The 6,513-nt window shown below is 37.4% G+C and overlaps 1 non-coding gene across 1 annotated transcript; it reads left to right on the forward strand.

Annotated features, from left to right (window-relative positions):
* Window positions 1-3,934: 3,934 nt before the first annotated feature.
* On the forward strand, window positions 3,935-4,038 carry LOC126004746 (U6 spliceosomal RNA). The gene has a single exon (XR_007494006.1). It is a non-coding gene; the product is annotated as a U6 spliceosomal RNA (small nuclear RNA).
* The last annotated feature ends 2,475 nt before the right edge of the window (window positions 4,039-6,513 follow it).

Here is a 6,513-nt window from a genome sequence, read left to right on the forward strand (position 1 = left end):
AGGCAAAAGTACAAGCTCAGATAAAGAGCTTCCAGGAACATCTTTTTAAGAAACTGTATCATTGACAATATTTTCACATGGGGACCCCTATATTAATACTTCTGTACAATATTTATTGCTTAAAACCTATTTTTTTGGTTTTTTAGATTAAAATATAGAAGAAGAAAGAAAGAAAGAAAGAAAGAAAGAAAGAAAGAAAGAAAGAAGAAAGAAAGAAAGAAAGAAAGAAAGAAAGAAAGAAAGAAAGAAAGAAAGAAAGAAAGAAAGAAAGAAAGAAAGAAAGAAAGAAAAGAAAGAAAGAAAGAAAGAAAGAAAGAAAGAAAGAAAGAAAGAAAGAAAGAAAGAAAGAAAGAAAGAAAGAAAGAGAAAGAAAGAAAGAAAGAAAGAAAGAAAGAAAGAAAGAAAGAAAGAAAGAAAGAAAGAAAGAAAGAAAGAAAGAAAGAAAGAAAGAAAGAAAGAAAGAAAGAAAGAAAGAAAGAAAGAAAGAAGAAAGAGAAAGAAAGAAAGAAAGAAAGAAAGAAAGAAAGAAAGAAAGAAAGAAAGAAAGAAAGAAAGAAAGAAAGAAAGAAAGAAAGAAAGAAAGAAAGAAAGAAAGAAAAAAGAAAGGAAAGAGAAAGAAAGAAAGAAAGAAAAGAAAAGAAAGTAGTATCTGTTTTGAAAAGATGATTAATCTCTGCCCTTGTTCCTGCCCAAGGAATTCTAGAGATTCAGTGGTGCCTGCTATAGTCTTGGGAGGGGTAGTCACAGGAACGGAGATGTGAAAGTCTGGGGGTGTGACGATGGCATGTATTGAGAAGACATGGATAGAGAAAATAAAGGAGGAAATGACGGCTTCAAGAAGTCTCATCCTTGCTTCATCTAATTAACACAACATTTTTTCTGGCCAGATATGAATTAAAGCAAAGGAATGAGATCCAGCAATGACATGTAGAAATGCCAGGTGGTGTTTTAAAGCCCCAAACACCCAGGAAGATACTCCAAGTTGAGCAGCATAGTGCTCTTCCATCAAAAGGTGGGAACCATATGACCTCCAACAGAATGGATACTTCCCCAAAAGTCAATGTGAAGACAAACATGTATATTCGCCTATCAAAATGTCCCTAAAACACGACCATTTTTCCAACAGCTTACATCATCATCCCTGAGAAATCAATTTTGTTACTGAGCTTAAGATTAAACTGATGAACAAACAAGAAAATGTGGCTAATAGACAGCTGTAGGATGTGAGGGCGATCTGGCTGTGACATCTGTCACCCCATTGATCGCCAGGGTTGATTCTGCTGATCTGGCTGGCTAGGCGGTGTCCCTTTCCTCCCTCACCGCTCCATGTGCATCCCTCCCGAAGCTACGCGGTCTGTCGAAGAGGACGGCCTTCCCCCAATAGAGACCGACAGTTCTTCGGTCAAGGGTATACGAGTAGCTGCGCTCCCCTGCTAGCACCTCAAAACAAGCTAATAGACAGCTGCATGCTATGTTTCTGTCTTTAGATAACCTGACATACAAGGCTTCAGTCACTTGTGCCCATGTCTCTGGAAACATGGCGCTTCCTGACAACTTCATGTCCTGCTGGAAAACAATGCACTCTCATTGAAAGCAAAGGAGCCTTTTCTCCTTGAACGTATTCTTAATCAATGCTAAAATAATATCTAATAATCTTTAGGGAAGAACATATGGCAGGAAAATTGGCAGATCCCAAAGAACCAAAATACCTGTGTAGCCAGGGAGAAACTAGAGTGTGTGCCCACTCTAGATGTCACATGTTTTCAAAAACTATCTCCCTCACCAGTGAAGTCCAAGAAAATACAGGAGTTCGGCAAACAAACAAGTCCAGGGAAAGAGCCTGCGGGAACAATTCTTTTGAAGAATGAGGTTTTCGCATGCCAAGGCGTAAAGATAAAGTCCTCTTTCCCTGTAGCTCTTCATATTCACAGAGATATCCTAAGCATGATAGGTACATCTCAGCAAAGGAGACTCAGCAAAAAACTTTGGCTTGTAAGCATCAGCAATTGTGCCTGGAACACCACACTTTCATTCTCTGCAAGGCTGGGCACCACTTGCAGGCATCACAAAGTTCAGTGCCAGTCACTGATACTGCTAGTAAAGGTAGTTTCCAAAAATGTTCCCATTTGATATAAGTACAGAATGCTTTACCAGAATGGCCATGGGCAAAAAATATCCTACCCCAATCTAACACATTTCTGAATAAGCTTACTATCATGTGTTTATATATATATATATATATATATATATATATATATATATATATACATATATACATACATATAATATATAATATATATAAAATCTTTTAGGTGTGTTGAGTGTGGTTCCCAGGAAAGGAAAGGGAAGGGAAGGAAAATAGTTCAGGTCTTAAGAGATTTTCTTTGAGTTTTGAAGGTGATCATTTATCTTGGATCCTTTGAAAGCATATCTCCTAGTTTGTTCCAAAACATCTTTTCTCTTTGACAGGTTTGTGAAGAGGTATTGTGTGTCTTGCCTTTAAATAATTTCAGATCTTTTTTAGCTTCCAGAGCAACTGGAAAAACTTGATGTTTCAATAAAATTAACAGCAGAAATATTTCTTAGAAAAATAATACTGGGCCCGGAGAGATAGCACAGCGGCGTTTGCCTTGCAAGCAGCCGATTCAGGACCAAAGGTGGTTGGTTCAAATTCCGGTGTCCCATATGGTCCCCCGTGCCTGCCAGGAGCTATTTCTGAGCAGACAGCCAGGAGTAACCCCTGAGCACTGCTGGGTGTGGCCCAAAAACCAAAATAATAATAATAATAATAATAATAATAATAATAATAATAATACTGATGAAATATTATTCATGTGATCATAGTCTTGATTTAGACACTATTGCCAGTGGGTCTTGATATAGTTCAATATTGTCAAAAAATATTAATGGCATTTAAGTGTGTGTCTTGGTATTGGTATTACAATCATATTTCAGTTATCCAACTTTAATGTTCACACTGATTTCTTCTGTAGGAAAGATACACCTTGAAGAAATTATTCTTATGAAGCTATTTTCCTCAAGCTTTCTGAATGGAAATATTTTTCCCAATAAAATGTTTAGCAGTCATTGGTAAAACTTTCATCTTCAGTCAACTACTTCCCAGGGTAAAGTCTAAGAGGAAAAAAATATTTATTAGTGGGTACCAATAATAAAATATATAAGTGGATACACAATCTTAGTGGTAGAACATAATGTTATACTATTTCACATCCTTATAATCTACTTATGCTAATTAATTCTGCCTATACTGGCACATTCATATATGTCCATACCATTACAGTACTAAGCTATATTATGTCCCTGGTTTTTTTGAGTACTGACACTATTTCTGCAGAGATGTGATAAGGAATAATATCCCCATTTAGAGGGCTATTTTATATCCTCTTTACATCCATACTTGACAGTATATACTATCCTAAATTTGTAGAGCTTATGTATCAGAGAGTTATTACTGATAATAATAATCTGGGAGTTATTACTTATGATAGTTCAGGATATTGATATAATTGAATTTTTTCCCTAACACACATTCCATGAACCTAAAAAAAAGTTCTAAATTGTGTTCTCAGCTTATAAATATTATGTTTCTGCTCATGTGCTATGTATAAATGCTTTCATTTCATTGGCAATTTTTGGACCACACCTGGTAATACTTAAGGCTTATCTTGGCTTTTCATTGATATTTAGTCATCAGTGAACCATATGTGGTGCTAGGGTACAATCTGGGTTGGTCATATGTAAGGCAAGTGCCCTACTCACTGTACTATGACTTCAACCCATATTGACTTTTATCCATAGTAGATATACATACATAATGGCAGTAAAAACATAAAACTTGAGAATTTCTAAATTATTAATTCAGTTCTGCATATAAGCCAACCCTGGGGAATTATCTGCAAGAATATTTCCCTCAGTGCTTGCTTTGGCAGCACATACACTATAATTGGAATGATACAGAGATTAGCATGGCCCCTGCACAAGGATGACACACAAATATGTGAAGCATTCCATACTTAAAAACAAGAAAAAGAAAAGAATATCTCCCTCAACCCTACATAAGAGTCTCATGTATACCATTTAGTGCACAAGATTGCTGGTTCTCATGCAATGACTCTTGCATTCCAAAAGTATAGAAGTTCTATGACAGTAGTGGAGGGGTGTTGAAAACCTGGTGGTAAGTGTTGTGCAGTAATACTTTTTGCCTAAAATAGTAATATTTTTGCAAATATTTTTTCACTTTAAATATAGCTTTAAAAGCTATTGATAAGTCTTGAAATATGTTTTCAAGTGAAAACATATTCTACCACTTGTAGGTTAACTTTAAAATATTTACTATAGCTGGTGGTTGTTTAGAACATTCTAGGCCCCAAAATATTATGAGGAGGAGGAAGAAAATTGAGTGGATGAAGAGAAACACAAATATGAAAGGATGGGGGACAAGGACCAAGAGTCTCAGGTACATTAGTGGTTTTATAAAAAAAACTGAGTTAGGGGCTGGGGTGGTGGTGCAAATGGTAGGGCATTCATTTGCCTTGCACGTGGCTAACCTATAACCTAGGATGGACTGCGGTTTGATCCCCTGGCATCCGATATGGTCCCCCCCGCCAGGAGCGATTTCTTAGCATAGCCAGGAGTAACCCCTGAGTTTCATCGTTGAGGCCCAAAACAAAAGAAAAAAAATAAAGGACTCAGCTAGAAGGGAGGCCATTTGCCTTGCACTCGTCTGACCCTGGTTGGATCCCTGACATTTTATATGGTCTCCCAAGCCTACCAGGAGTGATACCTAGAGCACAGAGCCAGAAGTAATCTCTGGATGATGCTGGGTATGGCCCTCCAAAAATAAACAAATATCCAAGCCAGAGTTTAGGACAATTAAGTCATGAAAGTCAAACTTTAATCATTAAAATTAAAGGGGCCAGAGAGATAGTATGGAGGTAAGGCGTTTGCCTTTCATGCAGAAGGACGGTAGTTTGAATTCCAGCATCCCATATGGTCCCCTGTACCTGCTAGGGGCGATTTCTGAGCATAGAGCCAGCAGTAACCCCTGAGCGCTGCCAGGTGTGACCCTAAAAACAAAACAAAACAAAATTAAAATGGGCCTGTTATGCTAGCAGAGATTGGTGGCATGGGATGCCTCTGGGAACATTGGTGGAGGGAGGTTGACACTGGTGGTGGGATCAGTTATGAAAGAAACATTGTATTTCTGAAGCCCTATCATGAAAACTTTTGGAAATCACAATGGTTTCAATAAAAATATAAAAATAACAAAAAGGAAAACAAGCATCAAAAATGGGAGAAGAGATAAACAAAAACTTCTTCAAAGAAACACAAATAACAAAAAGGCACATGAAACAATCTCTGTATCACTAGTTATCACACAGATGCAAATTAAAACAATTAACTCTCATATCACACTGCATATATCCAAAAAGACCAACCAGGTGTGGATGTGGGAAGAAAAGGACTGTCATGCACTGCAGGTGGCACTGTCAACTGACCCATCCTTTCTGGGAAACTATATGGACAATCCTAAAAGAACTAAGAAGCTACTATTTGACCTACCTCCCCCACACATTTGTTAAGCATATTCATTTCATAAAAATTGCAATGTAAAAACTTTACTCTTTGATAGTACATTCATCTTAAGAAATACTTGAATTAAGGAAAGATAATTAGTTATGCCACTTTTATTTATCTTTTTATTCTTTTGGGGGGGGTTGGGCCACACCCATTTGATGCTCAGGGGTTACTCCAGGTTATGTGCTTGGAAATTGCCCCTGGCTTGCGGGGACCATATGGGATGCCAGGGGATCAAACTGCGGTCCTACCTTGGTTAGCGCTTGCAAGGCAGACACACCTTACCTCTAGCGCCACCTCACCAGCCCCAACATCATCTTATTCTTTTACTACTCACCCCACTGCTTAGTAGTCTAAATTTTGCAACCCAAGGCCATCATATGATAAGGCTTATTCCTTTGTCTTATCTCTCTAATAAATCACATATGAGACTATCCTGTATTTTTCCTTTCTCTAACTAAGATTATTTGTTTCCCCCCCTTTTTTTAATTACCATTATAGTCTCCAGTTCCAGAAATTAAGGTTCTTGTTTCCTTGTAGATAACCCCAATTTTGACCCCCAGTACCACAATCTCTTCATGTGCATTATCTTTGAACAAGGAACCAGAAGTAGTTCCAGAGCAATGTAGAATATGTGTCCCAACTCTTAACTCGAAAGAAAACAATAAAAATTATGATACTTCTAGTCCAACCATCTTTCAGGAAACTACAAGATATAATTTTCTTACAACTGGATAATAGCTGTTAATATATTCATTCAATGGTAGTTGGACATCTAGGTTGTTCCCAGGTTGTTCTCAGGTCGACCCTTGTACTTAGCACTCAAATAAACTAATACATGCTTCAATATACCATGTCTTTTAAAATTAATATTTTTGTGTATGACTGTAGATGGCAAGAGCTGGAATCAATAGG

The sequence above is a fragment of the Suncus etruscus genome, chromosome 3 (assembly GCF_024139225.1).
Source record: "Suncus etruscus isolate mSunEtr1 chromosome 3, mSunEtr1.pri.cur, whole genome shotgun sequence".
NCBI lineage: Eukaryota > Metazoa > Chordata > Mammalia > Eulipotyphla > Soricidae > Suncus > Suncus etruscus.